This window comes from Ranitomeya imitator, chromosome 3 (assembly GCF_032444005.1).
Source record: "Ranitomeya imitator isolate aRanImi1 chromosome 3, aRanImi1.pri, whole genome shotgun sequence".
Classification (NCBI taxonomy): domain Eukaryota; kingdom Metazoa; phylum Chordata; class Amphibia; order Anura; family Dendrobatidae; genus Ranitomeya; species Ranitomeya imitator.
In genome coordinates, this window is record NC_091284.1 from 673,786,271 (window position 1) to 673,811,158 (window position 24,888).

The 24,888-nt window shown below is 46.3% G+C and overlaps 1 long non-coding RNA gene across 2 annotated transcripts in view; it reads right to left on the bottom strand.

The window, feature by feature from the left end:
- Positions 1-24,888, bottom strand: part of LOC138670736 (uncharacterized) — a 105,440-nt gene that overhangs the window by 13,835 nt on the left and 66,717 nt on the right. For both annotated transcript variants that reach the window (XR_011319374.1, XR_011319375.1), the window contains exon 3: positions 3,178-3,227. This is a non-coding gene — a long non-coding RNA (uncharacterized lncRNA). The remainder of the gene's footprint in view (positions 1-3,177; positions 3,228-24,888) is intronic.

Sequence of the window (24,888 nt, forward strand, 5' to 3'; positions counted from 1 at the left end):
TCAGTGGTTAGCACTGAAGCCCTGCAGCGCTGGGGTGCGGGGTTTAAGTCCCACCAAGGACAACATCTGCAAGGAATTTGTATGTTCTCCCCGTGTTTGTGTGGGTTTCCTCCGGGTTCTCCGGTTTCCTTCCACCCTCCAAAGACCTACTGATAGGGAATCTAGATTGTAAGCCCCAATGGGGACAGTGATGATAATGAATGTGAAGCGCTGCGGAATATTATAGCGCTATATAAGCAAAGCTCAATAAATAGACCTTTTTTTCTCTCTTCAATCCTAATGCATCGCAGCAAGGTCCACGTGATCGGGGGGTGTACTGCAACAAGCAAGTATGAAAAAGCAGAATTATTTGGATTTTTTATACTTCCGTTTCTCAGTACCTTGCGAACCGCAATGCACTACAGTGCAGCATACAGCAGAATTTGGTCGCACAATCGGCGGTACAGCCAAAGTAGCAGCATAGTCCCAGCCTTATTCAGTTTTTAGATCAGTAGTAGCTACAGTCATGGCCAAAAGTATTGACAGCCCTGCAATTCTGTCAGATAATACTCAGTTTCTTCCTGAAAATGATTGCAATCACAAATTCTTTGGTATTATTATCTTCATTTAATTTGTCTTAAATGAAAAAACACAAAAGAGAATGAAGCAAAAAGCAAAACATTGATCATTTCACGCAAAACTCCAAAAATGGGCCACACAAAAGTATTGGCACCCTCAGCCTAATACTTGGTTGCACAACCTTTAGCCAAAATAACTGCGACCAACCGCTTCCGGTAACCATCAATGAGTTTCTTACAATGCTCTGCTGGAATTTTAGACCATTCTTCTTTGGCAAACTGCTCCAGGTCCCTGATATTTGAAGGGTGCCTTCTCCAAACTCCCATTTTTAGATATCTCCACAGGTGTTCTATGGGATTCAGGTCTGGACTCATTGCTGGCCACCTTAGAAGTCTCCAGTGCTTTCTCTCAAACCATTTTCTAGTGCTTTTTGAAGTGTGTTTTGGGTCATTGTCCTGCTGGAAGACCCATGACCTCTGAGGGAGACCCAGCTTTCTCACACTGGGCCCTACATTATGCTGCAAAATTTGTTGGTAGTCTTCAGACTTCATAATGCCATGCACACGGTCAAGCAGTCCAGTGCCAGATGCAGCAAAGCAACCCGAAAACATCAGGGAACCTCCGCCATGTTTGACTGTAGGGACCGTGTTCTTTTCTTTGAATGCCTCTTTTTTTCTCCTGTAAACTATGTTGATGCCTTTGCCCAAAAAGCTCTACTTTTGTCTCATCTGACCAGAGAACATTCTTCCAAAACGTTTTAGGCTTTTTTAGGTACGTTTTGGCAAACTCCAGCCTGGCTTTTTTATGTCTCGGGGTAAGAAGTGGGGTCTTCCTGGGTCTCCTACCATACAGTCCCTTTTCATTCAGACGCCGACGGATAGTACGGGTTGACACTGTTGTACCCTCAGAATGTAGGGCAGCTTGAACTTGTTTGGATGTTAGTCGAGGTTCTTTACCCAACATCAGCACAATCTTACGTTGAAATCACTTGTCAATTTTTCTTTTCCGTCCACATCTAGGGAGGTTAGCCACAGTGCCATGGGCTTTAAACTACTTGATGACACTGCGCACGGTAGACACAGGAACATTCAGGTCTTTGGACTTGTAGCCTTGAGATTGCTCATGCTTCCTCACAATTTGGTTTCTCAAGTCCTCAGACAGTTCTTTGGTCTTCTTTCTTTTCTCCATGCTCAATGTGGTACACACAAGGACACAGGACAGAGGTTGAGTCAACTTTAATCCATGTCAACTGGCTGCAAGTGTGATTTAGTTATTGCCAACACCTGTTAGGTGCGACAGGTAAGTTACAGGTGCTGTTAATTACACAAATTAGAGAAGCATCACATGATTTTTCGAACAGTGCCAATAATTTTGTCCACCCCCTTTTTTATGTTTGGTGTGGAATTATATCCAATTTGGCTTTAGGACAATTCTTTTTGTGTTTTTTCATTTAAGACAAATTAAATGAAGATAATAATACCAAATAATTTGTGTTTGCAATCATTTTCAGGAAGAAAATGAGTATTATCTGACAGAATTACAGGGGTGTCAATACTTTTGGCCATGACTGTAGCTACCTCAAGCCAGAGTTACAAAATGTTGTGACCACACATTGGTGACTCTGTCGTGAGTTCTGTCTGACCCCTTCAAATATAAGATCCAGACATCATCTCAACGGACTACAGACTTTAAAGATGTATAATCAGTCGGGGTCCGACATCTGGCAACCCCCGCAGATCAGCTGTTATCGGTGGTGGCCGCAACTGTTCTATTGCGGAGCTGCTCCATCTTCTGATAGTGGCCGCGGCAGGGTACTGCACATCCGCCTCCTATTGCGTAGTAGTAGGAATAGGAGGTGGATGTGAAGTACCCTGTAGCGACCACTACCGGAAGATGGAGCAGCTCCGCAATCGAGCAGTTCCGAGAGCAGCTGATCGGTGGGGGTGCAGAGTGTTGAACCCCAAACGATCAAGTCATCAATCAATAAGTAGAGGATAACCTCTAAAACACGCTAGTTTGGACTCTGTTTCAGCTTTTTGCTTGACTGTATCCATCTTTGAAGCTGGAAAAAATAGAAAGGCCTCCTGTGCTATTGTTACAATGAGTTACCAGTGCGGATTGATTGTAGCTAAGGCTACTTTCACACTAGCGTCGTGTGACGGACGTCGCAATGCGTCGTTTTGGAGAAAAAAAGCATCCTGCAAAGTTGCCCGCAGGATGCCTTTTTTCTCCATAGACTTGCATTAGAAACGCATTGTGACGTATGGATTGGTCACACGTCGCATCCGTCGTGCGACAGATGCGTTGTGTTTTTGGCGGCCGCAACGCACAAAAAAAAGTTCAATGTAACGTTTTTTTGTGCGTCCCGTCCACCATTTTCAACCGCGCATGCGTGGCCAAAACTCCGCCCCCTCCTCCCCGGAACTCACAATGGGCAGCGGATGCGTTGTAAAACTGCATCTGCTGCCCACGTTGTGCTACATTAACACATTGTACGTCGGGCCGACGGTTTGCGACGGCCCGTACCGACGGACTAGTGTGAAAGTAGCCTAATACATGTAGACTGCTGTACACAGCCTCTTAGCTTTGTTACAAGATGCATAATTCATTTGCTCTTACCTGGGGTTCAGCTTAGTTGGAGCATGACGTGTGCCATGTGCTTCAGCCACCTGAGGAAGGAAAGGTAAAAATTACCTTATGTCTAAAATATTTGAATCTAGAAACAATGTTGTAACAGTGAATCCACGAAGCACAGAGCTTTCGCAATGCACAGCAATGCTGGTCATACATGGAAGACAGAGCTTGCTCCACAGCCATTTCTCTTGACTTCTATATAAATGTGCTTGCTCAAATTTGCCAACATTTATTATTTTAGGAAGGGAAGATGAGTAAACCCTGGATAGACATTTAACAGCACCCTCCCTGCCACATCTCTTGAAAGGGAATTTGTCACCAAGTTTTTGCTATGTAATCTGAGTGCAGGATGATGTAGGGGGTGATATCCTGATTCCAGTGAAGTGTCACTTACTGGGCTGCTTGCTGTCATTTTGATAATATCACTGGTTTATCTACTGCAGATCTACCAGTTCTCTAACTGCTGAGCTCTGTATAACCCCGCCCACACCTCTGATTGGAAGTTTTCTGTGTGCACTATGCATAGGCAGAAAACTGGTAATCAGTGATGGGGACAGGAAAACCCAGAGCAGAAGATATACATAGTACAAGACACCTAGTCCCTTAGTGATAATCTCCTGCTAATTAAAAGAAAAAAAAGGAGGTTGGTACCATGTTAGGCCAGTTTCACGCGTCAGTGGCTCCGGTACGTGAGGTGACAGTTTCCTCACGTACCGGAGACACTGACTCACGTAGACACATTAAAATCAATGTGTCTCTGCACATGTCAGCGTGTTTTCACGGACCGTGTGTCCGTTTGAAAAACACGGAGACATGTCAGTGTTCGTGGGAGCGCACGTATTACACGGACACATTAAAGTCAATGGGTCTGTGTATAACACGTACCGCACAAGGATGCTGTGTGCAGTCCGTGTGTCGTGCAGGAGACAGCGCTACAGTAAGCGCTGTCCCCCCAGCGTGGTGCTGAAGCCGCCATTCATTTCTTCTCTCCAGCAGCGTTCGCTGGAGAGAAGATATGAAAATTTTTTTTTTTTAGTGTTTAAAAAAAAGATCCCTGTCCCCAACCCCTCCCACCCCCTGTGCGCCCCCCGCTGTTAATAAAATACTTACCCGGCTCCCTCGCGGCAGCTTCTCCTGTATGAGCGGTCACGTGGTGCCGCCCATTACAGTGATGAATATGCGGCTCCACCTCCCATAGGGGTGGAGTCGCATATTCATATTCACATATATATATATATATATATATATATATATATATAAATAATGTGTCTCTCTGACATATATATATATATATATACACATATATACACTGTATATATGTTTTAACGAATATTTGAGCCCATGGATCCATTGTATGTCCGTTTTGCAAGCCAGTGAGAAAATCTCGCAGTACGGATGCCATACGGATTACATACGGAGGATGACATGCGCAAAATACGCTGCCACACCCTGCCTACGGATGACATAAGGATCACTATTTTGGGAACATTTCTGTGTATTACGGCCATAAATAACGGACCGTATTTTCATACGCCTAGTGTGACGCCGGCCTAAGGCTGCCGTCACACTAGCAGTATTTGGTCAGTATTTTACATCAGTATTTGTAAGCCAAAACCAGGAGTGGAACAATTAGAGGAAAAGTATAATAGAAACATATGCACCACTTCTGCATTTATCACCCACTCCTGGTTTTGGATTACAAATACTGATGTAAAATACTGACCAAATACTGCTAGTGTGACGGCAGCATAAAAAAAGTGCATTTCTCCACATCTACACCGCAGCTATAAGACATAAAGGTAAGACTGGTTACCTCTATTACCTGTATGTCCATAGTGATAGCTTAAAAGACTCAGGGGGTGACAGATTCCCTTTAACTTTCATCGGATGAACAAAACCTTATGAAAAATGGAAGAGGAACCTCCAACGTGTACTTCCTGCTTATTAACCATTTAGTGACCAAGGTCTTTAATTCCGAAAGTTTAATTATGAAAGGATATATTCTAAGAGTGCATTCACACTAATGGTTTTATTTTTCGGTCGGTGTGCACAATGGACCACACACAGACCAATGTTACCCTATGGGCTGATGAATACATCCACGGATGTGATCATGGGCCACAATGTACAGAATGGCTGTGGGTCTCCTAAGCCGAGCATGACAGCCTCAGAAATACATGAGGCTGCTATGCTAAGCTCAAGAGATCCATGACCAGTCTGTGCACTGAGGTCCATGGACATCTGCATGTGCTCTATGTATGAGCGCAATGGACAATTTTTTTACATGGAAAACAATTGCAGCATGTGCTAGTCTGGTCGGGTTTGTGGTCCAGAATAGCGCACGTAAATAGTAGGCAGCTAATGCACCCATCCGCTATAAGGCCGGTTTCACACGTCAGTGGCTCCGGTACGTGTGGTGACAGTTTCTTCACGTACCGGAGACACTGCCTCACGTAGACACATTAAAATCAATGTGTCTCTGCACATGTCAGTGTGTTTTCACGGACCGTGTGTCCATTTGCAAAACATGGAGACATGTCAATGTTCGTGGGAGCGCACGGATCACACGGACCCATTAAAGTCAATGGGTCCGTTTAAACACGTACCGCACACGGATGCTGTCCGTGTGCAATCCGTTTGCTGTCCGTGTGCGTTTTTCCTGTCATAGGGTTAAAATTGTAAAAATTGTTGCAATACACGGACACGGACACACGTACAGCACACGGACCCTAAAAATGTACTCACGGACATCACACGGATTCCACATGAATGGCCTACGTGAGCAGACGGACACGGATAACTCCAGTACCGTTTTCCCCGGTACCGGAATTATCAGGACGTGTGAGACTGGCCTAAGGATGAGCACACGGAGCGGTCATGTACACCGTTTTCAGATGTGATTGTGCCACGTTTTACCACACGTCAGGGAAATATTTGATTTTGATCAGTCTCAGATCGATCTCGCCAATGCAAGTCTGTGGGTCTATGAAAAAAATTAAAAAAGCACTTGAATGCCATCAATGGGCTGTTTGTTTTGCTTACTGTTTGATAGAAGCTCAAGAGACCATCATTTTTTTCATCAGAGAAAAAGTGATCTGATGGTAAAGACTGACACTCTGACCAAACTCCGATGAAAAACACTCAGTCCATTTCTTGCATGTGACGTCTGAGTGAGCCCTTACTCCTGATACAAGGACAGCTTCCTATCCCCATTATGGCCGACATGACTGATCTGCCTCAGTACTAGAATGAATGGCAGCATGTGGGCTCCAGCCCCACCAGAGACAGCTGGCATCCCCAAGAGGCCAGCAGCTGAGCCGTAGTCTGTGTCTCCTGCAGGATTACTCTATTACTAGTCTTCCTCACACCCAGCTGCTTTACTCACATTTTTCAGAGCATTCTTTATAATATTTTAGAATTGCAATTATGGGAAACATAAATTGAAAACTATGATGTTAGTAATTTTAATACTCATTGATTATCGCCAATATACACAATGGAGATGAGTGTATAACCTTATACAGGAAAGGCCGATCCTGTCACTGCATAATTGAGCCAATGTAGTTGGTTGTTAGAAGTCACCTTTTACCCACCATGCCCTTTTTTCACGTAATATTTGAAATCCACAACATGTCAATTTCTCTTGTGGGTATATTGAGTTTCATCTGTGGATTTTTCCATAGAATTCCAATAGGTGCAGATTATTGGATCAAAATTTCCAATGCAATCCTATGGATCAATGAAAAAAAAAAATCAGACTGCCTTCGGATGTCATCCATGTGCTGCCCATTTCTACAAACTGTTTGAGAGAAGTTTGAGAAACCCGTTTTTTTTATCTGAGAAAAATGGATGAAACTGACAGTAAAAACTAACACTCTGACCAAACTCTGATGACTCTGAGGACAGTTTCTCTTGTAGAAGAAAAATCCCTGATGTCTGAATGAGGCGAAAAGAACAGCGGCCGACAGCCGTCTACAGGAGACTATTCAGGTGAAGACTGACTATATGTTATTGAAACCCATGGCCGTGCTAATTAGTGATGAGCGAACGTGCTGGGATCAGGTGTTAACTGAGCATGCTCTGGTGCTAACCAAGAGTGTTCGGCGTGCTTAAAAAATATGTTTGAGTCCCGCGGCTACGTGTCTCATGGCTGTTCGACAGCCGCAATACATGTGTGGATTGCCTGACAAACAGCCGTGAGACATGCAGCCACAGGGACTAGAACATATTTTTCGAACACGTCGAAGACACTCGGTTAGCACCCGAGCATGCCCAGATAACACCTAATCCCAGCCTGTTCGCTCATCACTAGTGCTAATATTGTAATATTGTATTGATGCTCCGCCATTATTCCATGATTGCCAGCATTAGACAGCGCTTTACTGCGGCGTGACAACAGAGCCGGCGAGACATCGCACCTAGACACGTTGCCATAACAACTGCAGCCGACACAACCTGTACTGACTAGTGTATCCAGTGTCATTTCTTCATGAGCGCTCCTCCACCTCCCACTGTTACTATGGTAACCACAGGGAAGCCTATCAATTGTTTATCAGAGTAAGTGGGGGGAAGGGAAGGCCCAGGCTCGGATCCCATTGCTTCTAATGCAGCGCTGTCTCCAGAGCGCAGGGTGAATACTGCCATTTTGTGTAAAGTGATTGCTCCGATCTGAAACAAGCGGTGGTCACACAGTCCGTTATCAGCATGGTGATGGTGACCATCGCATACTGTGCACAGATGTTTGGCCGCAGAATCCGGCTCTAAGCTTTTAAGCCAGAATTATAAAAGAGATAATGTGATGTTGGAAACATGCACAATAGTTCACATACTGCACATTTTCCCGAAATAATGTCAGCTTCAGCCATCACCTCTAAATTTATTTCTAATTTATTGAAAATATTTTAAAATGTTTTATCTTTATTAAAATACTTGAAAGGCATCGGTCACGTGAAACAATGCTATTAACCTGCAGATATGGGGTTAATCTGCAGGTTAATGGCGTTTGGAGCCTGCCCAGTGCCCGCTCTTAGAGCCTGGCTGCCGGGAGGAAATTAACTTTATTCCCCCCCAGCAGCGTTCGGCGTTCAGTCATATGGGCGGTGCCAGCGCGGGTTCAGTCACTGCGCTGTAACCACACCCCCTGGACTGACTGACAGCTGGCGCTAACGCTGAGCTGCTGTCAGTCCATTCCGAGGGGCGGGGTTACAGTCACTTCTCTCTCTACACAGTATGGTGACTGAACCTGTGCTGCTGCCACCCCCGTGACTGAACGCTTCCGGAGGGAATAAAGCTCATTTCTAAATGGGGGCGCTGCACAGTGTCAGAATGATATTAACCCACATCTACAGGTTAATAGCTTTTTTCAAGTAACATCATATTTATCATTTCAATACACCAAAAACAGATATTCGCTGTACCAGCCCTTGTGTATTACATGCATGAGTGACCCCACCATGTGCTATAGTTCTCCATGTGCGACATTCGGTGCCATTGCCCGGTTTCCACTTATGACAAACTGTAAAGCGCTGCGGAATATGTTGGCACTATACAAATAAAGATGATTATTATTATGACAAGGGTCCCATTGTTGGCACTTGCTCTTTGCATGTGGCAGCATTGAGCATCTGCTTTCCTTGGCCAGTGTCTGCACAAACAAAGGGTGGTGTCTGGTTCTCTGCAGACACAGGCAGTGAAGGATGTGAAGGGAGGGATGAAGGAGGCGCACTGCAATGCGGCAGAACTCTGCGGTAAAGCGGAGACAAAAGGACCCGTGACAGAGCATGTTTCCAGATTACTCCAGTCTTCCGCACCTCCCAGCTTCTGGTCCGCTCCTCAGTCAGGCACAATAATGTGGGTGGGTGGCTGCTGCGCAGGGCTCCCTTCTGGTGTCTAGGATACTGTTGGTGAATAAAGGCGATGGATACTGCTCTGACCATCAGTGAGAGAAAATCAATCCCCTTAGGGTATGTGTCCACGTTCAGGATTGCATCAGGATTTGGTCAGGATTTTATGTCAGTATTTGTAAGCCAAAACCAGGAATGGAACAATTAGAGGAAAAGTATAATAGAAACATATGCACCACTTCTGTATTTATCAGCCACTCCTGGTTTTGGCTTACAAATACTGACATAAAATCCTGACCAAATCCTGATGCAATCCTGAACGTGGACACATACCCTTAGATGTTTCTGGTAACACAAAGCTACAATATATACCGTAGACTCAGTCTGAATGGCAGGTAGACATAGTGCTCACTTATATACACCAGATGAAAGTCAGTCTGACCACCGACAATCTAAGGTGTGTGGGGACATATTTTGGCAGGGACGGATCGATTCTTTTGGTTTTAGGGGAGATGAGCTCCTACAAGAGCATCTGGCTGCCTCTTTGTCTTCTCGCCCCACTAAAACCATGAATACTTGGCTTTGCCAAGCACTCATGTGCATGGGGGAGTTGGGAGAGATAACTGAACTTTCAACCGACCGCTACCTCATTTGCACGATCTGTTTCATTGTTATAGAATACAGTCTATATAATAGCAAATCAAGAAATTTATAGGAATATAGGGCGACATTTATCCATCATGCAAAACCATCACAAAGGCATCTGATTGACTGCAAATGTATTCTACAGCAGGACAAGGACCCCAAACATGCAGCTAATATAATTAAAGGGAACCTGTCACCCCCCCCCAGGCGTTTGTAACTAAAAGAGCCACCTTGTGCAGCACTAATGCTGCATTCTGACAAGGTGGCTCTTTTAGTTCTTGTTCCTGGCACTGCTGAAAGAATCGTTTATCAAATTTGTCCCTTATACCTTGAAATCGCTAGGAGGGCAGGTCTTTCCCCCCTAACACAGACGCACCACAGACGTCAATCAGGGCCTCTGCACACCGGGCGCCACCTCCTCTTCCTTCATTAGCATCCCCGGCGCCTGCGCTGTAAGTTCGAAGGGAAGCGCAACTGTGCATGCCTGAAAAAAACCCGCAGTTGCGCTGCCCTTCGAACTTACAGCGCAGTCGCCGGGGACGCTAATGAAGGAAGAGGAGGCGGCACCCGGTGCGCAGAGGCCCTGATTGACGGCTGTGGTGCGTCTGTGTTAGGGAGGAAAGACCTGCCCCTCTGGCGATTTCAAGGTATAAGGGACAAATTTGATAAACGATTCTTTCAGCAGTGCCAGGAACAAGAACTAAAAGAGCCACCTTGTCAGAATGCAGCATTAGTGCTGCACAAGGTGGCTCTTTTAGTTACAAACGCCTGGGGAGTGACAGGTTCACTTTAAGAACTATCTTCAGCATAAAGAACAAGGAGTCTTGGTGGTGATGATATGGCCCCCACAAACCTCAGATCTAAACATCATCACGTGTGTGTGGGATTACATGAAGAGACAGATTTTTGCAAACCTACTTACACAAAAGATCTATGGTCAGTTCTCCCAGATGTTTGAAACAACCTAAATGTCGAGTTCTTTCAAAAAGTGGATACAAGTGGACCTTGAAAAATTGATGCTTTAATGTTGTTTTCAATTAAAATGGTGGTCACACCAAATATCGACTTGTTTTGGATCTTGCTCTCTTGTTCATTTAGTTTACATTTTGTTAAAGGGAATCCGTTTTTTCCACCTAATCTGAGAGCAGCACGATGTCGTATTATCTGTCCGCATGTCCATTTCCGTGGGTGAGCCGCGGGCGTCTCTGGACACACAGTGGGCAAGGGATTTCTTGAACTTCCATCCACTATGCAGTAACATCTGGACGCTGCACTAGTACACAGCATCCAACCTGCAGCGTTTACTGATCGCCTGCACGTACCCTAACATGTTTGTCTATCATTTCTATCTGCTGAGACAACTCTCTCCTTGGCTTTCTTTGGTCCATGTTCAGTGTGGTACACACCATGATACCAAACTTTTCTTTCAAAAGAAGGGTACAAACAACTTTGTTCCCATCCACATATACTGTACTGTATATACAGTACATTAGCAAACAATGATAGGGGACCTTTCAAAAGTGAATATGGTTAGTTATTAATTAGAATTCTAAGTGATTGAAATAAAAAATTCACATATAGAAGATGTCTATCTAGATCTAGAAAACCTCGCCGTCGTAAAGTGGCATTTCCATCTCCAAGATCCTATCCCAATATGCAGTAGGGGTAATAATAATATTAGCAAATACATCCAATTAGAATTCTAGTTTAGTTTTTTTATTCGCTAGGTCTTTCCTCATGTGCAGGCATTGCTGGACCTTAGGTATCCATGGTTACGACCACAAGCAATTAGAGCAGGCCGGAGCGAGCCATCCCCTCCCCCCCAGACGGCGTACGAGCAGGCCATCATGACAGGGGTTTGGATAGAGGGGGTGGGGTCATGTTTTAGGGGATGGGGGTAGTATGCATTAGGGGGGGTTTATAGGGCAAGGAGGGGGTGGGGTTGGCCAGTTCCCGCTCTGGAGGCCAATCGTGAGATCCCGCCCGCCCTTGTTTTTTCCGTTTCTCGTTTGGAGGGTTTTTTCTGGGGCTAAGTTGCTCTGGGTCATGGTGGCTGGTGGCGGTGGGAGGGGTCCTTGGAGTTGGTACTAAATTGGCCTGGGGGATCCGTCAGGATACAGATTCTTCAGTTGGTGTAAAGTTTGGTTTCGGGTCTGGTGGTTTGGGGGAATCTTGGCAATGGTGGGCCGGATTCCCAGGTGTTAAGTGAACAATGGTAACCCTTCGGGGTATTTTGGTGCTCCCGAGCCAGGTGGTAGCGGCTGGGAGTAAATTATGGTCTGGTTTCTGTCCACTCTATATATTATGGTTTACCACCAGTTTGGAGCTTCAAGGACCTCCCCACGTTACTTTACCGTTATGTTTTGTATGTTTATAATAAAGGCCACTGTGGCCAATTATTATCCAAGTTTTGAATCCTGTCTTTATTGGGGATGGGGTCTATCCGGGAATTTGGAGAGCGGGGCCTAAAGATAGGAGAATCCTACTGAGCTATCGAACAATACCAATGTCAAGCTAACTGTCACTGTATCAGTGGATGTAACCATGGATAACTAAGGTCCTACAATGCCAGCACATCAGGGAAAGAGACATAAAAAACTATACTACATTCTAATTAGAGATATTTACTAATATTATTATTATTACACCTACTACATATTGGGATGGGATCTTGGAGATTGGAACAACCCTTTAAGGATCATACACTAACCAATGTGTGGGTACGTAAGAATGAACAACTATTCATTGTCCTGAGAGTAGGTGGCGCATGAGGCACTTGCTGAACACTCGTTGGTGAAATAGTGACTTCCGGTCTCTGCGCTTGGAACGCACACTGTGTCGGGTGCGCAGGATCGGAAGTCATCGAGTGCCGCGAGCGCACGATCTCAAGGCAATGTTTACAAACAGACAGGGAACGCTGAGCAGCATGGTCTACAAAAGAAGTAGGATCTATGAACAATAGGGCTAAGTGTTTACAAGGTGGTAAATTTAAATGAGATATGTATACACATAAGACAGTGTGAGATCCCTAAAATATGGTGATAAAAAAGTTAACAAAGTATTAAAAACTATAGAATAATGAATGCAGAGAAGCTTTACATACTGGTAAGTATAAGAATATATAAATCATGTTTGTGATGGGAGTAATAATATAGATTTTACGGACACCAATTTGGTGTCGTCTGACCAACCTTTTTTGTCCAAATGACCCTCTCATTTTGGATTGATTTCAATGGACTGCGAAATGCATGGATCTCAAAGAGTGATTTTATTACCATTTATACATCAAATCACTACAATTTATTGTCACTGTTTTGATGAATGTGTTGATATACGGCCCAATACTGCACATGGCCCAACACCATCACTGTATTTGGTCCAACACAAAAGTGGTCCATGTGGTTCACTCCCTCCAGCCGGGTCTTAGAAGTGGTCCATGGCCACAGATTCCATTTAAAAACCCTCAGTGTTGGTTTCCAAGCTGCAGAGCAGGTGGCTCTGCAACATCCAGTTTGTGGAATCAACACAGAGCCAAGGAAAGCGAACGCCTGGTGCCCCCTCAGCATGACATGGTGGTGCAGTTGCTAATGGCAACCGGTCTCGGATACAGACTGTTTTTGACGCCCCGGCTGCGATCCAGAGGATGCCATTTGGCCTTTAAGTTATGAGTTTTTGGACAATAAAGACATCTGAGTTGAAATTTACTGGGTTACTGCCTCATTACCACATGGTGTAAACACCGCTGCACTACAATGGCCAGAACTCTATCCCTGCATATGGCCTGAGATTATTTGTTTGTATATGACTCAAACACTATACATGGCCCAACAGCATCACGATTAGGCTATAATAATCAATATAATACAAGAATATGGTCCATCACTGTTCATGGCCAGAACACTATCACTGCTTATGGCCTTACACCATTTGTTGTTTGTATATGGCCCAAACACTGTATATGGCCCAATACTATATATGTAGCCTAACACTGTATACATGGCCCACCACTGTATATGGCCAAACACTATCATGATTATACTTAATAATCACAGAACTACATATTTTTATTTTATTTATTGTATTTCATCACCAACATGATTTATATATTCTTATACTTACCAGTATATAAGCCTCTGTAAATTAATTATTCTGTAGTTTACAGTACTTTGTTCACTTTTTTATCAGCATATTTTAAGGGTTTCACACTGTCTTATGTGTATATACAGTATATCTCATCTACATTTACCACCTTGTAAACACTTAGCCCTATTGTTCAAAGACCCCACCACTTTTGTACACTGTGCTGCTCAGTGTTCGCTGCTTTCAACTATTGCTTTGAGATTGTGAACATGCAAACTCAAGGCACTCGATGACTTCCGCTCTTGCACACTTAGAGCAGTGTGTTTTCCACGCATGTATTCCAAGCCCAGAGACCAGAACTCGCTATTTCACCGAGTGTTCAGCAAGTGGCTCGTGCACCGCCTACTCTCAGGACAATGATTGGCTGTCCATTCTTCGATACCCACACATTGGTTAGTGCATGATACTTAACCCCTTCATGACCCAGCCTATTTTGACCTTAAAGACCTTGCCGTTTTTTGCAATTCTGACCAGTGTCCCTTCATGAGGTAATAACTCAGGAACGCTTCAATGGATCCTAGCGGTTCGGAGATTGTTTTTTCGTGACATATTGGGCTTCATGTTAGTGGTAAATTTAGGTCAATAAATTCTGCGTTTATTTGTGATAAAAACGGAAATTTGGCGAAAATTTTGAAAATTTCACAATTTTCACATTTTGAATTTTTATTCTGTTAAACCAGAGAGTTATGTGACACAAAATAGTTAATAAATAACATTTCCCACACGTCTACTTTACATCAGCACAATTTTGGAAACAAAATTTTTTTTTGCTAGGAAGTTATAAGGGTTAAAATTTGACCAGCGATTTCTCATTTTTACAACGAAATTTACAAAACCATTTTTTTTAGGGACCACCTCACATTTGAAGTCAGTTTGAGGGGTCTATATGGCTGAAAATACCCAAAAGTGACACCATTCTAAAAACTGCACCCCTCAAGGTGCACAAAACCACATTCAAGAAGTTTATTAACCCTTCAGGTGCTTCACAGCAGCAGAAGCAACATGGAAGGAAAAAATGAACATTTAACTTTTTAGTCACAAAAATGATTTTTCAGCAACAATTTTTTTATTTTCCCAATGGTAAAAGGAGAAACTGAACCACGTACGTTGTTGTCCAATTTGTCCTGAGTACGCTGATACCTCATATGTGGGGGTAAACCACTGTTTGGGCGCACGGCAGGGCTTGGAAGGGAAGGAGCGCCATTTGACTTTTTGAATGAAAAATTGGCTGCACTCTTTAGCGGACACCATGTCACATTTGGAGAGCCCCCGTGTGCCTAAAAATTGGAGCTCCCCCACAAGTGACCCCATTTTGGAAACTAGACGCCCCAAGGAACTTATCTAGATGCATAGTGAGCCCTTTAAACCCCCAGGTGCTTCACAAATTGATCCGTAAAAATGAAAAAGTACTTTTTTTTCACAAAAAAATTCTTTTAGCCTCAATTTTTTCATTTTCACATGGACAACAGGATAAAATGGATCCTAAAATTTGTTTGGCAATTTCTCCTGAGTACACCGATACTTCACATGTGGGGGTAAACCACTGTTTGGGCACATGGTAAGGCTCGGAAGGGAAGGAGCGCCATTTGACTTTTTGAATGAAAAATTATCTCCATCGTTAGCGGACACCATGTCGCGTTTGGAGAGACCCTGTGTGCTTAAACATTGGAGCTCCCCCACAAGTGACCCCATTTTGGAAACTGGACCCCCAAAGGAACTTATCTAGATGCCTAGTGAGCACTTTAAACCCTCAGGTGCTTCACAAATTGATCCGTAAAAATGAAAAAGTACTTTTTTTTCACAAAAAAATTATTTTCGCCTCAATTTTTTCATTTTCACATGGGCAATAGGATAAAATGGATCCTAAAATTTGTTGAGCAATTTCTCCCGAGTACGCCGATACCTCATATGTGGGGGTAAACCACTGTTTGGGCACACGGCAGGGCTCGGAAGGGAAGGCGCGCCTTTTAACTTTTTGAATGGAAAATTAGCTCCAATTGTTAGCGGACACCATGTCGCATTTGGAGAGCCCCTGTGTGCCTATGCAATGGAGCTCCCCCACAAGTGACCCCATTTTGGAAACTAGACCCCCCAAGGAACTTATCTAGATGCATACTGAGCACTTTAAACCCCCAGGTGCTTCACAGAAGTTTATAATGCAGAGCCATGAAAATAAAAAATAATTTTTCTTTTCTCAAAAATGATTTTTTAGCCTGGAATTTCCTATTTTGCCAATGGTAATAGGAGAAATTGGACCACAAATGTTGTTGTCCAGTTTGTCCTGAGTATGCAGATACCCCATATGTGGGGGTAAACCACTGTTTGGGCGCACGGCAGGGCTCAGAAGGGAAGGCACGCCATTTGGCTTTTTAAATGGAAAATTATCTCCAATCATTAGCGGACACCATGTCGCGTTTGGAGAGCCCCTGTGTGCCTAAACATTGGAGATCCCCCACAAATTACCCCATTTTGGAAACTAGACCCCCAAAGGAACTAATCTAGATGTGTAGTGAGCACTTTGAACCCTCAAGTGCTTCACAGAAGTTTATAACGCAGAGCCATGAAAATAAAAAAAAAAAATTATTTTCTCAAAAATGAATTTTAGCCCGCAATTTTTTATTTTCCCAAGGGTAACAGGAGAAATTTGACCCCAAAAGTTGTTGTCCAGTTTCTCCTGAGTACGCTGATACCCCATATGTGGGGGTAAACCACTGTTTAGGCACATGCTGGGGCTCGGAAGTGAAGTAGTGACGTTTTGAAATGCAGACTTTGATGGAATGCTCTGTGGGCGTCACGTTGCGGTTGCAGAGCCCCTGATGTGGCTAAACAGTAGAAACCCCCCACAAGTGACCCCATTTTGGAAACTAGACCCCGAAAGGAACTTATCTAGATGTGAGGTGAGCACTTTGAACCCCCAAGTGCTTCACAGAAGTTCATAACACAGAGCAGTGAAAATAATAAATACGTTTTCTTTCCTCAAAAATAATTTTTTAGCCCAGAATTTTTTATTTTCCCAAGGGTTACAGGAGAAATTGGACCACAAAAGTTGTTGTCCAGTTTCTCCTGAGTACGCTGATACCCCATGTGTGGGGGTAAACCACTGTTTGGGCACACGTGGGGGCTCAGAAGGGAAGTAGTGACTTTTGAAATGCAGACTTTGATGGAATGGTCTGCGGGCGTCACATTGCGTTTGCAGAGCCCCTGGTGTGCCTAAACAGTAGAAACCCCCCACAAGTGACCCCATTTTGGAAACTAGACCCCCAAAGGAACTTATCTAGATGTGTGGTGAGCACTTTCAACCCCCAAGTGCTTTACAGAAGTTTATAACGCAGAGCCGTGAAAATAATAAATACGTTTTCTTTCCTCAAAAATGATGTTTTAGCAAGCAATTTTTTATTTTCTCAAGGGTAACAGGAGAAATTGGACCCCAGTAATTGTTGCGCAGTTTGTCCTGAGTATGCTGGTACCCCATATGTGGAGGTAAACCACTGTTTGGGCACACGTCGGGGTTCGGAAGTGAGGGAGCACCATTTGAATTTTTGAATACAAGATTGGCTGGAATCAATGGTGGCGCCATGTTGCGTTTGGAGACCCCCTGAAGTGCCTAAACAGTGGAAACCCCTCAATTCTACCTCCAACACACCCCTAACCCTTATCCCAACTGTAGCCGTAACCCTAATCACAACCCTAACCCCAACACACCCCTAACCACAACCCTAACCCCAACACACCCCTAACCCTAACCACAACCCTAATTCCAACCCAACTCTAAGGCTATGTGCCAACTTTGCGGATTCATATGAGATTTTTCAGCATCATTTTTGAAAACTCCACGGGTAAAAGGCACTGCGTTTTACCTGTGGATTTACCGTGGATTTCCAGTGTTTTTTGTGCGGATTTCACCTGTGGATTCCTATTGAGGAACAGGTGTAAAACGCTGCGGAATCCGCACAAAGAATTGGCATGCTGCGGAAAATACAACGCAGCGTTCCCGCGCGGTATTTTCCGCACCATGGGCACAGCGGATTTGGTTTTCCATAGGTTTACTTGGTACTGTAAACCTGATGGAACACTGCTGCGGATCCGCAGCGGCCAATCCGCACCGTGTGCACATAGCCTAATTCTAAAGGTATGTGCACACGCTGCGGAAAACGCTGCGGATCCGCAGCAGTTTCCCATGAGTTTACAGTTCAATGTGAACCTATGGGAACCAAAAATCGCTGTACACATGCTGCGGAAAAACTGCACGGAAACGCAGCGGTTTACATTCCGCAGCATGTCACTTCTTTCTGCGGATTCCGCAGCGGTTTTACAACTGCTCCAATAGAAAATCGCAGTTGTAAAACCGCAGTGAAATGCGCAGAAAAACCGCGGTAAATCCACGATAAATCGGCAGCGGTTTAGCACTGTGGATTTTTCAAATCCGCTGCGGAAAAATCCGCATAGGACCAGAATACGTGTGCACATACCGAAACCCTAACCCTAGCCCTAACCCTACCCCTAACCCTAACCCTACCCCTAACCCTAGCCCTAACCCTACCCCTAACCCTAACCCTAACCCTAGTTCTTACCCCAACCTTAGTGAAAAAAAAAAAAAATTCTTTATTTTTTTTTATTGTCCCTATCTATGGGGGTGACAAAGGGGGGGGGGTCATTTACTATTTTTTTTATTTTGATCACTGAGATAGGTTATATCTCAGTGATCAAAATTCACTCTGGAACGAATCTGCCGGCCGGCAGATTCGGCGGGCGCACTGCATATGCGCCCGCCATTTTGGAAGATGGCGGCGCCCAGGAAAGAAGACGGACGGACCTCGGGCGGCCAGGTAAGTATAAGGGGGGGGAGATCAGGGCACGGGGGGGGCGTCGGAGCACGGGGGGGTGGATCGGATCATGGGGGGGGTGGATCGGAACACGGGAGGGAGGATTGGAGCACGGGGAAGGATTGGAGCACGGGGTGAGGGATCGCTGTGCGGGGGGGGGTGGATCGGAGCACGGGGGGGTCGCTGTGTGCGGGGGGGGGGATCGCTGTGCGGGGGGGTTTGATTGGAGCGCGGGGGGTGTGATTGGTGCACGGGGAAGCGGACAGGAGGACGGGGGAGCGGAGCACAGGACGGAGGGGAGCGGACCACAGATCGGGGGGCTGGGGGGGCGATCGGAGGAGTGGGGTGGGGGCACATTAGTATTTCCAGCCATGGCCGATGATATTGCAGCATCGGCCATGGCTGGATTGTAATATTTCACCAGTTTTTTAGGTGAAATATTACAAATCGCTCTGATTGGCAGTTTCACTTTCAACAGCCAATCAGAGCGATCGTAGCCACGAGGGGGTGAAGCCACCCCCCCTGGGCTAAACTACCACTCCCCCTGTCCCTGCAGATCGGGTGAAATGGGAGTTAACCCTTTCACCCGGCCTGCAGGGACGCGATCTTTCCATGACGCATATGCTGCGTCATGGGTCGGAATGGCACCGACTTTCATGACGCAGCGTATGCGTCAAAGGTCGGGAAGGGGTTAAAGAACCTTACCCTTCCCTTTTGTTAACGCCCCTTGGAATAAACACAAGTTGTCGGGGTTTTATTCCTACATGTGGACACAATTTAATCCAACAGTAAGTTTACTGGGTTTTATAGTATATTACCAGTTTCATACTATATATATATATATATATATATATATATATATATATATATACACAGTACACACACACACTCTCACACACACACACACACACACACACGTGCATCTCTCAAAATTAGAATATCATCAAAAAGTTAATTTATTCAGTTTTTGAAAACAAAAAGTGAATCTCATATATTCTATAGAGTCTTTACAAACAGAGTGATCTATTTCAAGTGTTTATTTCTGTTAATGTTGATGATTATAGTTTTTAGCCAATGAAAACCCAAAAGTCATTATCTCAGTAAATTAGAATACTTTATAACACCAGCTTGAAAAGTGATTTTTAAATCCGAAATGTTGTCCTACTGAAATGTACATTTAGTAAATACATTCAATACTTGGTCGGGGCTCCTTTGGCATCAATTGCTGCATCCATGCGGCGTGGCATGGAGGCGATCAGTCTGTGGCACTGCTGAGGTGTTATGGAAGCCCAGGTTGCTTTTATAGCAGCCCTCAGCTCATCTGCATTGTTGGATCTGGTGTCTCATCTTCCTCTTAACAATACCCCATAGATTCTCTATGGGGTTAAGGTCAGGCGAGTTTGCTGGCCAATCAAGCACAGTGATACTGTTGTTTTTAAACCAGGTATTGGTACTTTTGGCAGTGTGGACAGGTGGCAAGTCACACTTAAATAACAGAATATAACTCAAGTAAATCAAACTTCTGTGAAATCAAACTGTCCACTTAGGAAGCAACACTGTTTGACAGCCAATTTCACATGTTGTGCAAATGGAATAGACAACAGATGGAAATTATTGGCAATTATCAAGACACCCTCAATAAAGGAGTGGTTCTGCACGTGGGGACCACAAACCACATCTCAGTACCAATGCTTTCTGGCTGATGTTTTGGTCACTTTTGAATGTTGGTTGTGCTTTCACACTCGTGGTAGCATGACAGGGACTCTACAACCCACACAAGTGGCTCAGGTAGTGCAGACTAGTTCTCTGATCAGTCAGTTTACCATTACTTGCTATGTACTATTTTTTCTGACGAACACCCCGCCCTTCACCATGCTGTGATTTTAATTACATCCAAACACATTTGGTTCCGACCTTCCTACAAATGCAGGCTTTACCATGACATTAGCCAGAGGTAAGTGTTCACACTAGGCAGTTAGGTCAGGGACCCATCCGATTCATGAGATTACCTTGACGTTGGTGGATGGGCTCACATTTTTTGGCCAAATTTTGTGCTATGCATCTCATGTGTTTTTTCATAGATTTCACAAGCCATTATGCTATTCACATTTCATGTATCACACATTCATTTGCTTTAGTACAATGGAGTGCAGCCATTTATCTATTTGCTATACCTGTATGTCATCGCTGTATATAGTACATACCTGTATGTCATCTCCCCTGTATATAGTATATACCTGTATGTCTTCTCGTGTATATAGCATATACCTGTGTCATCTTTTCCTGTATATAGTATATACCTGTACGTTATCTCCCCTGTATATAGTATATACCTGTGTGTAATTTCCTACTGTATATAGTATATACCTGTATGTCATCTTCCCTGTATATAGTATATACCTGTGTGTCATCTCCTACTGTATATAGTATATACCTGTATGTCATCTCCCCCTGTATATAGTACTAGCTATTGAACCCGTTCTACGCCCGGGTGGCGAGCATTTACATTGGTATATTGTCTCCATCCTGTCATGCGCTGCTCCATCCTGCGTCCCCATCCTGTCATGTGCTGCTCCATCCTGCGTCCCCATCCTGTCATGCGCTGCTTCCATCCTGCGTCCCCATCCTGTGATGCGCTGCTCCCATCCTGTGATGCGCTGCTCCCATCCTGCGTCCCCATCCTGTCATGTGCTGCTCCATCCTGCGTCCCCATCCTGTCATGCGCTGCTCCATCATGCGTCCCCATCCTGTCATGCGCTGCTCCATCCTGCGTCCCCATCCTTATGTGCTGCTGCATCCTGCGTCCCCATCCTTATGTGCTGCTGCATCCTGCGTCCCCATCCTTATGTGCTGCTGCATCCTGCGTTCCCATCCTTATGTGCTGCTCCATCCTGCGTCCCCATCCTTATGTGCTGCTCCCATCCTTATGTGCTGCTCCATCCTGCGTCCCCATCCTTATGTGCTGCTGCATCCTGCGTCCCCATCCTTATGTGCTGCTGCATCCTGCGTCCCCATCCTTATGTTCATGCTGCATCCTGCGTCCCCATCCTTATGTGCTGCTGCATCCTGCGTCCCCATCCTTATGTGCTGCTCCATCCTGCGTCCCCATCCTTATGTGCTGCTGCATCCTGCGTCCCCATCCTTATGTACTGCTGCATCCTGCGTCCCCATCCTTATGTGCTGCTGCATCCTGCGTCCCCATCCTTATGTTCATGCTGCATCCTGCGTCCCCATCCTTATGTTCATGCTGCATCCTGCGTCCCCATCCTGTCATGCGCTGCTCCATCATGCGTCCCCATCCTGTCATGCGCTGCTCCATCCTGCGTCCCCATCCTTATGTGCTGCTGCATCCTGCGTCCCCATCCTTATGTGCTGCTGCATCCTGCGTCCCCATCCTTATGTGCTGCTGCATCCTGCGTCCCCATCCTTATGTGCTGCTCCATCCTGCGTCCCCATCCTTATGTGCTGCTCCCATCCTGCGTCCCCATCCTTATGTGCTGCTCCATCCTGCGTCCCCATCCTTATGTGCTGCTGCATCCTGCGTCCCCATCCTTATGTGCTGCTGCATCCTGCGTCCCCATCCTTATGTTCATGCTGCATCCTGCGTCCCCATCCTTATGTGCTGCTGCATCCTGCGTCCCCATCCTTATGTGCTGCTGCATCCTGCGTCCCCATCCTTATGTGCTGCTCCATCCTGCGTCCCCATCCTTATGTGCTGCTGCATCCTGCGTCCCCATCCTTATGTACAGCTGCATCCTGCGTCCCCATCCTTATGTGCTGCTGCATCCTGCGTCGCCATCCTTATGTTCATGCTGCATCCTGCGTCCCCATCCTTATGTTCATGCTGCATCCTGCGTCCCCATCCTTATGTTCATGCTGCATCCTGCGTCCCCATCCTTATGTGCTGCTGCATCCTGCGTCCCCATCCTTATGTGCTGCTCCATCCTGCGTCCCCATCCTTATGTGCTGCTCCCATCCTGCGTCCCCATCCTTATGTGCTGCTCCATCCTGCGTCCCCATCCTTATGTGCTGCTGCATCCTGCGTCCCCATCCTTATGTGCTGCTGCATCCTGCGTCCCCATCCTTATGTTCATGCTGCATCCTGCGTCCCCATCCTTATGTGCTGCTGCATCCTGCGTCCCCATCCTTATGTGCTGCTGCATCCTGCGTCCCCATCCTTATGTGCTGCTGCATCCTGCGTCCCCATCCTTATGTGCTGCTCCATCCTGCGTCCCCATCCTTATGTGCTGCTCCCATCCTGCGTCCCCATCCTTATGTGCTGCTCCATCCTGCGTCCCCATCCTTATGTGCTGCTGCATCCTGCGTCCCCATCCTTATGTGCTGCTGCATCCTGCGTCCCCATCCTTATGTTCATGCTGCATCCTGCGTCCCCATCCTTATGTGCTGCTGCATCCTGCGTCCCCATCCTTATGTGCTGCTGCATCCTGCGTCCCCATCCTTATGTGCTGCTCCATCCTGCGTCCCCATCCTTATGTGCTGCTGCATCCTGCGTCCCCATCCTTATGTACTGCTGCATCCTGCGTCCCCATCCTTATGTGCTGCTGCATCCTGCGTCCCCATCCTTATGTTCATGCTGCATCCTGCGTCCCCATCCTTATGTTCATGCTGCATCCTGCGTCCCCATCCTGTCATGCACTGCTCCATCATGCGTCCCCATCCTGTCATGCGCTGCTCCATCCTGCGTCCCCATCCTTATGTGCTGCTGCATCCTGCGTCCCCATCCTTATGTGCTGCTGCATCCTGCGTCCCCATCCTTATGTGCTGCTGCATCCTGCGTCCCCATCCTTATGTGCTGCTCCATCCTGCGTCCCCATCCTTATGTGCTGCTCCCATCCTGCGTCCCCATCCTTATGTGCTGCTCCATCCTGCGTCCCCATCCTTATGTGCTGCTGCATCCTGCGTCCCCATCCTTATGTGCTGCTGCATCCTGCGTCCCCATCCTTATGTTCATGCTGCATCATGCGTCCCCATCCTTATGTGCTGCTGCATCCTGCGTCCCCATCCTTATGTGCTGCTGCATCCTGCGTCCCCATCCTTATGTGCTGCTCCATCCTGCGTCCCCATTTTTATGTGCTGCTGCATCCTGCGTCCCCATCCTTATGTACTGCTGCATCCTGCGTCCCCATCCTTATGTGCTGCTGCATCCTGCGTCGCCATCCTTATGTTCATGCTGCATCCTGCGTCCCCATCCTTATGTTCATGCTGCATCCTGCGTCCCCATCCTTATGTTCATGCTGCATCCTGCGTCCCCATCCTTATGTGCTGCTGCATCCTGCGTCCCCATCCTTATGTGCTGCTCCATCCTGCGTCCCCATCCTTATGTGCTGCTCCATCCTGCGTCCCCATCCTTATGTGCTGCTCCCATCCTGCGTCCCCATCCTTATGTGCTGCTGCATCCTGCGTCGCCATCCTTATGTGCTGCTGCATCCTGCGTCCCCATCCTTATGTTCATGCTGCATCCTGCGTCCCCATCCTTATGTTCATGCTGCATCCTGCGTCCCCATCCTTATGTGCTGCTGCATCCTGCGTCCCCATCCTTATGTGCTGCTGCATCCTGCGTCCCCATCCTTATGTGCTGCTGCATCCTGCGTCCCCATCCTTATGTGCTGCTCCATCCTGCGTCCCCATCCTTATGTGCTGCTCCCATCCTGCGTCCCCATCCTTATGTGCTGCTCCATCCTGCGTCCCCATCCTTATGTGCTGCTGCATCCTGCGTCCCCATCCTTATGTGCTGCTGCATCCTGCGTCCCCATCCTTATGTTCATGCTGCATCCTGCGTCCCCATCCTTATGTGCTGCTGCATCCTGCGTCCCCATCCTTATGTGCTGCTGCATCCTGCGTCCCCATCCTTATGTGCTGCTCCATCCTGCGTCCCCATCCTTATGTGCTGCTGCATCCTGCGTCCCCATCCTTATGTACTGCTGCATCCTGCGTCCCCATCCTTATGTGCTGCTGCATCCTGCGTCCCCATCCTTATGTTCATGCTGCATCCTGCGTCCCCATCCTTATGTTCATGCTGCATCCTGCGTCCCCATCCTTATGTGCTGCTCCATCCTGCGTCCCCATCCTTATGTGCTGCTCCATCCTGCGTCCCCATCCTTATGTGCTGCTGCATCCTGCGTCCCCATCCTTATGTGCTGCTCCCATCCTGCGTCCCCATCCATATGTTCATGCTGCATCCTGCGTCCCCATCCATATGTTCATGCTGCATCCTGCGTCCCCAT